Raw genomic sequence first — 12,038 nt, 5'->3', positions numbered from 1 at the left:
TATAAAACAAAAGAGTGATGCATAAACAAATTAAAAATAAAATGCAGTACACATAACAATGAGAGTAAATAAAAACATGAAGAATGCTGAAATCATAAATTTAATCATAAGATGTACTTTTGTGGTTAGAGAAAAATGACAGCTGCGAATCCTCTAGTATGAGTTTTTTTTTTTTTTTTTCAACAAGTTGGCCATCTCGCACCGAGGCAGGGTGACCCAAAAAAGAAAGAAAATCCCCAAAAAGAAAATGCTTTCATCATCATTCAACACTTTCACCACACTCACACACAATCACTGTTTTTGCAGAGGCGCTCAGAATACAACAGTTCAGAAGCATATACGTATAAAGATACACAACATATCCCTCCAAACTGCCAATATCCCAAACCCCTCCTTTAAAGTGCAGGCATTGTACCTCCCATTTCCAGGACTCAAGTCCGGCTATATGAAAATAACCGGTTTCCCTGAATCCCTTCACTAAATATTACCCTGCTCACACTCCAACAGATCGTCAGGTCCCAAGTACCATTCGTCTCCATTCACTCTTATCTAACAAGCTCATGCACGCTTGCTTGAAGTTCAAGCCCCTTGCCCACAAAACCTCCTTTACCCCCTTTCTCCAACCCTTTCGAGGACGACCCCTACCTTGCCTTCCTTCCCCTATAGATTTATATGCTTTCCATGTCATTCTACTTTGATCCATTCTCTCTAAATGACCAAACCACCTCAACAACCCCTCTTCTGCCCTCTGACTAATACTTTTATTAACTCCACACCTTTTCCTAATTTCCACACTCCGAATTTTCTGCATAATATTTACACCACACATTGCCCTTAGACAGGACATCTCCACTGCCTCCAACCGTCTCCTCCCTGCTGCATTTACCACCCAAGCTTCACACCCATTTAAGAGTGTTGGTACTACTATACTTTCATACATTCCCTTCTTTGCCTCCATAGATAACGTTTTTTGACTCCACATATACCTCAATGCACCACTCACCTTTTTTCCCTCATCAATTCTATGATTAACCTCATCCTTCATAAATCCATCCGCCGACACGTCAACTCCCAAGTATCTGAAAACATTCACTTCTTCCATACTCCTCCTCCCCAATTTGATATCCAATTTTTCTTAATCTAAATCATTTGATACCCTCATCACCTTACTCTTTTCTATGTTCACTTTCAACTTTCTACCTTTACACACATTCCCAAACTCATTCACTAACCTTCGCAATTTTTCTTTAGAACCTCCCATAAGCACAGTATCATCAGCAAAAAGTAACAGTGTCAATTCCCATTTTGAATTTGATTCCCCATAATTTAATCCCACCCTTCTCCCGAACACCCTAGCATTTACTTCTTTTACAACCCCATCTATAAATATATTAAACAACCATGGTGACATTACACATCCTTGTCTAAGACCTACTTTTACCGGGAAGTAGTCTCCCTCTCTTCTACACACCCTAACCTGAGCCTCACTATCCTCATAAAAGCTCTTTACAGCATTTAGTAACTTACCACCTATTCCATATACTTGCAACATCTGCCTCATTGCTCCCCTATCCACTCTATCATATGCCTTTTCTAAATCCATAAATGCAATAAAAACTTCCCTACCTTTATCTAAATACTGTTCACATATATGCTTCAATGTAAACACTTGATCTACACATCCCCTACCCACTCTGAAACCTCCTTGCTCATCCGCAATCCTACATTCTGTCTTACCTCTAATTCTTTCAATTATAACCCTACCGTACACTTTTCCTGGTATACTCAATAAACTTATTCCTCTATAATTTTTACAATCTCTTTTGTCCCCTTTCCCTTTATATAAAGGGACTATACATGCTTTCTGCCAATCCCTAGGTACCTTCCCCTCTTTCATACATTTATTAAACAAAAGTACCAACCACTCCAATACTATATCCCCCCTGCTTTTAACATTTCTGTCATGATCCCATCAGTTCCAGCTGCTTTACCCCCTTTCATGTTACGTAATGCCTCGCGTACCTCCCCCACACTTACATTCTGCTCTTCTTCACTCCTAAAAGATGGTATACCTCCCTGACCAGTGCATGAAATTACCGCCTCCCTTTCTTCCTCAACATTTAAGTTCCTCAAAACATTCTCGCCATCTACCTAATACCTCCCTCTCCCCATCTACTAACTCCCCTACTCTGTTTTTAACTGACAAATCCATACTTTCCCTAGGCTTTCTTAACTTGTTTAACTCACTCCAAAATTTTTTCTTATTTTCATTAAAATTTCTTGACAGTGCCTCTCCCACTCTATCATCTGCTCTCCTTTTGCACTCTCTCACCACTCTCTTTACCTTTCTTTTACTCTCCATATACTCTGCTCTTCTTATAACACTTCTGCTTTGTAAAAACCTCTCATAAGCTAACTTTTTCTCTTTTATCACACCCTTTACTTCATCATTCCACCAATCACTCCTCTTTCCACCTGCCCCCACCCTCCTATAACCACAAACTTCTGCCCCACATTCTAATACTGCATTTTTAAAACTATTCCAACCCTCTTCAACCCCCCCCCCCCACACACTACTCATCTTTGCACTAGCCCACCTTTCTGCCAACAGTCGCTTATATCTCCCCCGAACTTCCTCCTCCCTTACTTTATACACTTTCACCTCCCTCTTACTTGTTGTTGCCACCTTCCTCTTTTCCCATCTACCTCTTACTCTAACTGTAGCTACAACTAAATAATGATCCGATATATCAGTTGCCCCTCTATAAACATGTACATCCTGGAGCCTACCCATCAACCTTTTATCCACCAATACATAATCTAACAAACTACTTTCATTACGTGCTACATCATACCTTGTATATTTATTTATCCTCTTTTTCATAAAATATGTATTACTTATTACCAAATTTCTTTCTACACATAGCTCAATTAAAGGCTCCCCATTTACATTTACCCCTGGCACCCCAAATTTACCTACTACTCCCTCCATAACATTTTTACCCACTTTAGCATTGAAATCCCCAACCACCATTACTCTCACACTTGATTCAAAACTCCCCATGCATTCACTCAACATTTCCCAAAATCTCTCTCTCTCTCTCTCTACACTTCTTTCTTCTCCAGGTGCATACACGCTTACTATAACCCACTTTTCACATCCAATCTTTATTTTACTCCACATAATCCTTGAATTAATACATTTATAGTCCCTCTTTTCCTACCATAGCTTATCCTTCAACATTATTGCTACTCCTTCTTTAGCTCTAACTCTATTTGAAACCCCTGACCTAATCCCATTTATTCCTCTCCATTGAAACTCTCCCACCCCCTTCAGCTTCATTTCACTTAAAGCCAGGACATCCAGCTTCTTCTCATTCATAACATCCACAATCATCTCTCTCTTATCATTTGCACAACATTCACGCACGTTCAGACTTCCCACTTTGACAATTTTCTTCTTCTTATTCTTTTTAGTAATCTTTACAGGAAAAGGGGTTACTAGCCCATTGTTCCCGGCATTTTAGTTGACTTTTACAACATGCATGGCTTACGGAGGAAAGATTCTTATTCCACTTCCCCATGGATATAAAAGGAAAAGTAATAAGACCAAGAACTATTAAGATAAAATCAAAGAAAACTCAGATGAGTGTGTAAAAATAAACGTGTACATGTATGTGTAGTGTGACCTAAGTGTAAGTAGAAGTAGCAAGACATACCTGTAATCTTGCATATTTCTTCTTCTTCTTTCAACGTACCAGCCGTATCCCACTGAGGTGGGGTGGCCCAAAAGAAAAAACTGAAGTTTCTCCTTTTAAATTTAGTAATATATACAGGAGAAGGGGTTACTAGCCCCTTGCTCCCGGCATTTTAGTCGCCTCTTACGACACGCATGGCTTACAGAGGAAGAATTCTGTTCCACTTCCCCATGGAGATAAGAGGAAATAAACAAGAACAAGAATTAGAAAGAAAATAGAAGAAAACCCAGAGGGGTGTGTATATATATGCTTGTACATGTATGTGTAGTGTGACCTAAGTGTAAGTAGAAGTAGCAAGACTTACCTGTAATCTTGCATATTTATGAGACAGACAAAAGACACCAGCAATCCTACCATCATGTAAAACAATTACAGGCTTTCGTTTTACACTCACTTGGCAGGACGGTAGTACCTCCCTGGGCGGTTGCTGTCTACCAACCTACTACTACTACTATATGAAAGTATCTGGCTTTTTACCAGGTAAGCAACAGCAGGTTTCTGTCAGTTTACCACCAAAAGTCAGTGAACCAAATTCAAGGCTTATAAACATATTGCTTTCAGATTAATAACTCAGACAGAAAAAAAGTCTTACACAAAAATTTGTGAATGCCAACAAATGTGATACACAAGATTTTAAGAATAATGGGACTATAAAAAGATTTTTGGCAGAAGCAAAGCAGCTTGTATATACCGTGGAACCTCTACTTGCGAGCATGTCTACGTGCGAGTTTTTCTAAATACAAGCAGTCAATGGGTTGATTTTTTGCTTCCATACGCGAGCAAAATTTCCACAAGCGAGCAGACCTCAAGGCAGGTTCCTTGACACTGGTGAGGGGCTCTTGCTCTTGATCTCGGGAATTTTATCTCATTTGTTTGTTGGACCATCTTATTGAAACTTGGGCAATGTATGATGGAAAGATGCTTCTTAACATACACCAAAAATGAAAGAAATCTAAGGATAAATAATGGAGTTCACTTCTCAGCAATTAGCTACCCCTTAGTGATAATTTCGAATGGTTTTTATGGTTGTATTCTCGTTTTTTTTGGTCTCATTTGATAGAATGGAAGATATATTACAGAAATAGATATGATTTTGACTGCTTTCATGACAAAAAGTACCTTGAAATATAGCTCAACTTAGGAGAAATGGTCCATTGCTTGGCTGTTTCCGAGTAAACAAATGACGTCACAGTAAATCTTATATTTTTTGTGTGAATAAAAATTACAAATTATTTATATAATAATAATAATAATAATAATAATAATAATAATAATAATAATAATAATAATAATAATAATAATAATAATAATAATAATAATAATAATAATGAAATCTAAGCATAAATAATGGAGTTCACTTCTCAGCAATTAGCCACTCCTTAGCGGTAATTTCAAATGGTTTTTATGGTTGTATTCTCGTTTTTTTGGCCTCATTTGATAGAATAGAAGATATATTACAGAAAAAGATATGATTTTGATTGCTTTCATGACAAAAAGTGCCTTGAAATTGAGCTCAACCTAGGAGAAATGGTCCACTGCTTGGCTGTTTCAGAGTAAACAAATGACGTCACTGTCCATTCCAATGTGCAGTCGTGAATGGGTTGACATTTATACAATTATTGCAATAAGGAATATCAGTAAATCTTACATTTTTTGTGTGAATAAAAATTACAAATAATTTTAATAATAATAATAATAATAATAATAATAATAATAATAATAATAATAATATGTATAATAATATGAATAATAACAATAAAAACAGAGTAGGGGAGTTAGTAGATGGGGAGAGGGAGGTATTAGGTAGATGGCGAGAATATTTTGAGGAACTTTTAAATGTTGAGGAAGAAAGGGAGGCGGTAATTTCATGCACTGGCCAGGGAGGTATACCATCTTTTAGGAGTGAAGAAGAGCAGAATGTAAGTGTGGTGGAGGTACGTGAGGCATTACGTAGAATGAAAGGGGGTAAAGCAGCTCGAACTGATGGGATCATGACAGAAATGTTAAAAGCAGAGGGGTATATAGTGTTGGAGTGGTTGGTACTTTTGTTTAATAAATGTATGAAAGAGGGGAAGGTACCTAGGGATTGGCGGAGAGCATGTATAGTCCCTTTATATAAAGAGAAAGGGGACAAAAGAGATTGTAAAAATTATAGAGGAATAAGTTTACTGAGTATACCAGGAAAAGTATACGGTAGAGTTATAATTGAAAGAATTAGAGGTAAGACAGAATGTAGAATTGCCGATGAGCAAGGAGGCTTCAGAGTGGGTAGGGGATGTGTAGATCAAGTGTTTACATTGAAGCATATATGTGAACAGTATTTAGATAAAGGTAGGGAAGTTTTTATTGCATTTATGGATTTAGAAAAGGCATATGATAGAGTAGATAGAGGAGCAATGTGGCAGATGTTGCAAGTTTATGGAATAGGTGGTAAGTTACTAAACGCTGTAAAGAGCTTTTATGAGGATAGTGAGGCTCAGGTTAGGGTGTGTAGAAGAGAGGGAGAATACTTCCCAGTAAAAGTAGGTCTTAGACAGGGATGTGTAATGTCACCATGGTTGTTTAATATATTTATAGATGGGGTTGTAAAAGAAGTAAATGCTAGGGTGTTCGGGGAGGGGTGGGATTAAATTATGGGGAATCAAATTCAAAATGGGAATTGACACAGTTACTTTTTGCTGATGATACTGTGCTTATGGTAGATTCTAAAGAAAAATTGCAAAGGTTAATGGATGAGTTTGAGAATGTGTGTAAAGGTAGAAAGTTGAAAGTGAACATAGAAAAGAGTAAGGTGATGAGGGTATCAAATGATTTAGATTAAGAAAAATTGGATATCAAATTGGGGAGGAGGAGTATGGAAGAAGTGAATGTTTTCAGATACTTGGGAGTTGACGTGTCGGCGGATGGATTTATGAAGGATGAGGTTAATCATAGAATTGATGAGGGAAAAAAGGTGAGTGGTGCGTTGAGGTATATGTGGAGTCAAAAAACGTTATCTATTGAGGCAAAGAAGGGAATGTATGAAAGTATAGTAGTACCAACACTCTTATATGGATGTGAAGCTTGGGTGGTAAATGCAGCAGCGAGGAGACGGTTGGAGGCAGTGGAGATGTCCTGTTTAAGGGCAATGTGTGGTGTAAATATTATGCAGAAAATTCGGAGTGTGGAAATTAGGAGAAGGTGTGGAGTTAATAAAAGCATTAGTCAGAGGGCAGAAGAGGGGTTGTTGAGGTGGTTTGGTCATTTAGAGAGAATGGATCAAAGTAGAATGACATGGAAAGCATATAAATCTATAGGGGAAGGAAGGCGGGGTAGGGGTCGTCCTCGAAAGGGTTGGAAAGAGGGGGTAAAGGAGGTTTTGTGGGCGAGGGGCTTGGACTTCCAGCAAGCGTGCGTGAGCGTGTTAGATAGGAGTGAATGGAGACGAATGGTACTTGGGACCTGACGATCTGTTGGAGTGTGAGCAGGGTAATATTTAGTGAAGGGATTCAGGGAAAGAGGAGTGATTGGTGGAATGATGAAGTAAAGGGTGTGATAAAAGAGAAAAAGGTAGCTTATGAGAGGTTTTTACAAAGCAGAAGTGTTATAAGAAGAGCAGAGTATATGGAGAGTAAAAGAAAGGTAAAGAGAGTGGTGAGAGAGTGCAAAAGGAGAGCAGATGATAGAGTGGGAGAGGCACTGTCAAGAAATTTTAATGAAAATAAGAAAAAATTTTGGAGTGAGTTAAACAAGTTAAGAAAGCCTAGGGAAAATATGGATTTGTCAGTTAAAAACAGAGTAGGGGAGTTAGTAGATGGGGAGATGGAGGTATTGGGTAGATGGCGAGAATATTTTGAGGAACTTTTAAATGTTAAGGAAGAAACAGAGGCAGTAATTTCATGCACTGGTCAGGGAGGTATACCATCTTTTAGGAGTGAAGAAGAGCAGAATGTAAGTGTGGGGGAGGTACGTGAGGCATTACGTAAAATGAAAGGGGGTAAAGCAGCTGGAACTGATGGGATCATGACAGAAATGTTAAAAGCAGGGGGGGATATAGTGTTGGAGTGGTTGGTACTTTTGTTTAATAAATGTATGAAAGAGGGGAAGGTACCTAGGGATTGGCAGAGAGCATGTATAGTCCCTTTATATAAAGGGAAAGGGGACAAAAGAGACTGTAAAAATTATAGAGGAATAAGCTTACTGAGTATACCAGGAAAAGTGTACGGTAGGGTTATAATTGAAAGAATTAGAGGTAAGACAGAATGTAGGATTGCGGATGAGCAAGGAGGTTTTAGAGTGGGTAGGGGATGTGTAGATCAGGTGTTTACATTGAAGCATATATGTGAACAGTATTTAGATAAAGATAGGGAAGTTTTTATTGCATTTATGGATTTAGAAAAGGCATATGATAGAGTGGATAGAGGAGCAATGTGGCAGATGTTGCAAGTATATGGAATAGGTGGTAAGTTATTAAATGCTGTAAAGAGTTTTTATGAGGATAGTGAGGCTCAGGTTAGGGTGTGTAGAAGAGAGGGAGACTACTTCCCGGTAAAAGTAGGTCTTAGACAGGGATGTGTAATGTCACCATGGTTGTTTAATATATTTATAGATGGGGTTGTAAAGGAAGTAAATGCTAGGGTGTTTGGGAGAGGGGTGGGATTAAATTATGGGGAATCAAATTCAAAATGGGAATTGACACAGTTACTTTTTGCTGATGATACTGTGCTTATGGGAGATTCTAAAGAAAAATTGCAAAGGTTAGTGGATGAGTTTGGGAATGTGTGTAAAGGTAGAAAGTTGAAAGTGAACATAGAAAAGAGTAAGGTGATGAGGGTGTCAAATGATTTAGATAAAGAAAAATTGGATATCAAATTGGGGAGGAGGAGTATGGAAGAAGTGAATGTTTTCAGATACTTGGGAGTTGACGTGTCGGCGGATGGATTTATGAAGGCTGAGGTTAATCATAGAATTGATGAGGGAAAAAAGGTGAGTGGTGCGTTGAGGTATATGTGGAGTCAAAAAACGTTATCTATGGAGGCAAAGAAGGGAATGTATGAAAGTATAGTAGTACCAACACTCTTATATGGGTGTGAAGCTTGGGTGGTAAATGCAGCAGCGAGGAGACGGTTGGAGGCAGCGGAGATGTCCTGTTTAAGGGCAATGTGTGGTGTAAATATTATGCAGAAAATTCGGAGTGTGGAAATTAGGAGAAGGTGTGGAGTTAATAAAAGTATTAGTCAGAGGGCAGAAGAGGGGTTGTTGAGGTGGTTTGGTCATTTAGAGAGAATGGATCACAGTAGAATGACATGGAAAGCATATAAATCTATAGGGGAAGGAAGGCGGGGTAGGGGTCGTCCTCGAAAGGGTTGGAGAGAGGGGGTAAAGGAGGTTTTGTGGGTAAGGGGCTTGGACTTCCAGCAAGCGTGCGTGAGCGTGTTAGATAGGAGTGAATGGAGACGAATGGTACTTGGGACCTGACGATCTGTTGGAGTGTGAGCAGGGTAATATTTAGTGAAGGGATTCAGGGAAACCGGTTATTTTCATATAGTCGGACTTGAGTCCTGGAAATGGGAAGTACAATGCCTGCACTTTAAAGGAGGGGTTTGGGATATTGGCAGTTTGGAGGGATATGTTGTGTATCTTTATATGTTTATGCTTCTAGACTGTTGTATTCTGAGCACCTCTGCAAAAACAGTGATAATGTGCGAGTGTGGTGAAAGTGTTGAATGATGATGAAAGTATTTTCTTTTTGGGGATTTTCTTTCTTTTTTGGGTCACCCTGCCTCGGTGGGAGACGGCCGACTTGTTGAAAAAAAAAAAAAAAAAAAAAAAAATTCAGGGAAACCGGTTATTTTCATATAGTCGGACTTGAGTCCTGGAAATGGGAAGTACAATGCCTGCACTTTAAAGGAGGGGTTTGGGATATTGGCAGTTTGGAGGGATATGTTGTGTATCTTTATATGTTTATGCTTCTAGACTGTTGTATTCTGAGCACCTCTGCAAAAACAGTGATAATGTGCGAGTGTGGTGAAAGTGTTGAATGATGATGAAAGTATTTTCTTTTTGGGGATTTTCTTTCTTTTTTGGGTCACCCTGCCTCGGTGGGAGACGGCCGACTTGTTGAAAAAAAAAAAAAAAAAAAAAAATAATAATAATGATGATGATAATAATATATGCATAATAATAATACATATATAATAATAATTATAGGTAGTAGGTTGGTAGACAGCAACCGCCCAGGGAGGTACTACCGTCCTGCCAAGTGAGTGTAAAACGAAAGCCTGTAATTGTTTTACATGATGGTAGGATTGCTGGTGTCCTTTTTTCTGTCTCATGAACATGCAAGATTTCAGGTACGTCTTGCTACTTCTACTTACACTTAGGTCACACTACACATACATGTACAAGCACATATATACACACCCCTCTGGGTTTTCTTCTATTTTCTTTCTAGTTCTTATTCTTGTTTATTTCCTCTTATCTCCATGGGGAAGTGGAACAGAATTCTTCCTCCGTAAGCCATGCGTGTTGTAAGAGGCAACTAAAATGCCGGGAGCAAGGGGCTAGTAACCTCTTCTCCTGTATATATTACTAAATGTAAAAGGAGAAACTTTCGTTTTTCCTTTTGGGCCACCCCGCCTCGGTGGGATACGGCCGGTGTGTTGAAAGAAAGAAAGAATATAATAATAATGTACTACATATAATAATTATAATAATAGACGGCTTCAGAAGGCCGTCACTAGATGGCAGTGTTTACCACAAAGAAGAGGGAGCGGTTGTGGCCGCCTCCACCTGTTACATGACATATTTTATTCATTATTGAGTATATATCGTGTTTCTATGTTATTTATATTGTCTGTTATGTCATATTAGATGAACTGTGATATATAAATAAGCCGTATAGATGATATTAGCGAAATTATTCATGAAGTATTTTGGTTTAGAAAGACACGTAAGCAAACACTATAACATATTTATTAGAAAACGTTTCGGTCCTGGGACCTTGATCACTTCTAACATACAGAGGTAGAAAGACATTATATATATAGGCGGAGAGTGAGATGTGACGCACGTGACCTGAGGAATGTCATAAGAACATAAGAATGGAGGAACACTGTAGAAGGTCTACTGGCTCATGCGAGGCAGGTCTTTATCAAAACAACCTCTACCTATGATGAGGACGAGTAGATGATGAAATCATGTGACTCCTGTGTTGTTGGGTTGGTGCTGCTTAAGTATCATGTATGCCAATGTTTTTGAAATTTTGTAGTTTCCAGTGTTGCGTTCTATAGTGTTGGAGAGGCGATTAGTGAGGCTTCTAGGCACCGTCGGCGTCTGAGGTCTTGTTCGGTGAGAACGAGTTGTGCCTCATTCCAGTTCATCAAATGCCCCGTGGAGTCTCTGTGGAGGACACAGGCGTACCTTACATCGTCTCTGTTAGAGGCATTTCGATGCTCATTCAGGCGGACTGCAAGATCTCTGCCTGTCTCGCCTACATATTTCTTAGGACAGAACCCACAGGGGATAGTGTAGACGCCTGCTGTAGAAGTTAGAGGTGTGGGGCTGCGTTTCGTAGTGAGGTCTTTGATAGATGATGTGTTTATGGTGGAAACGTTGATGTTACTCATAGCAAGTGCCCGGCGAGTATTCGTGGCAACATCGCCACATGGGAGTACTATGAACTGTTTAGGGGGCTGTTCCATGGGCGGTTTGTTGAGGATAGCTTGTGCCTTGAGTCTACAATCTCGGATGAAGAAAGATGGGAACTGAAGACGTGTAAAGGCTTGTGTTATTTAAGTGCATTCTTCTTCTAGAAAACAAGGGCTGGAGATGCGAAGAGCTCTCAAGAAGAAGCCAATGAGGACTCCTCTCTTAGTGCGGGTGTCTTGGTGTGAATAAAAGTGTATAAGATCGTCCTTGTTGGTAGGTTTTCTATACACTTTGAAGAGAAGTTTGTCACTGTCGGGAGATCTGCACAGTAGAACGTCGAGGAAAGGAAGTTTGCCATCATTTTCGAGTTCAAGTGTAAACTTTATTGATGGTTCAACTGCATTGATCTTGTTGAGAAGGGCCTGGATATTGAGACGTCTCGGATAGAAAACCAATATATCATCAACGTATCTTAGCCAGGTAACGGTGTTGGGAATGAGGGTGCTGAATTTCTCTGTCTCCAGGTTTTCCAAGAAGAGGTTGGCAAGCACGCACAGCACTGAGCGGGCTGCCCATTGCCATCCCAAAGCATTGTTCGTAACAGTTGTCCTGATACTTGAAGAAGTTGAAATTAACACAAAGTTCCACTAG

At 39.3% G+C, this 12,038-nt stretch overlaps 1 protein-coding gene across 7 annotated transcripts in view; it reads right to left on the bottom strand.

Annotated features, from left to right (window-relative positions):
* LOC128697363 (uncharacterized) overlaps window positions 1–12,038 on the bottom strand; it is a 152,571-nt gene that overhangs the window by 60,072 nt on the left and 80,461 nt on the right. The gene's annotated exons all lie outside the window — the stretch shown is intronic.

This window comes from Cherax quadricarinatus, chromosome 44, assembly GCF_038502225.1.
Source record: "Cherax quadricarinatus isolate ZL_2023a chromosome 44, ASM3850222v1, whole genome shotgun sequence".
Taxonomy (NCBI): domain Eukaryota; kingdom Metazoa; phylum Arthropoda; class Malacostraca; order Decapoda; family Parastacidae; genus Cherax; species Cherax quadricarinatus.
The sequence above is the reverse complement of the archived record's forward strand: the minus strand, read 5'-3'. Positions and strand labels throughout refer to the sequence as shown.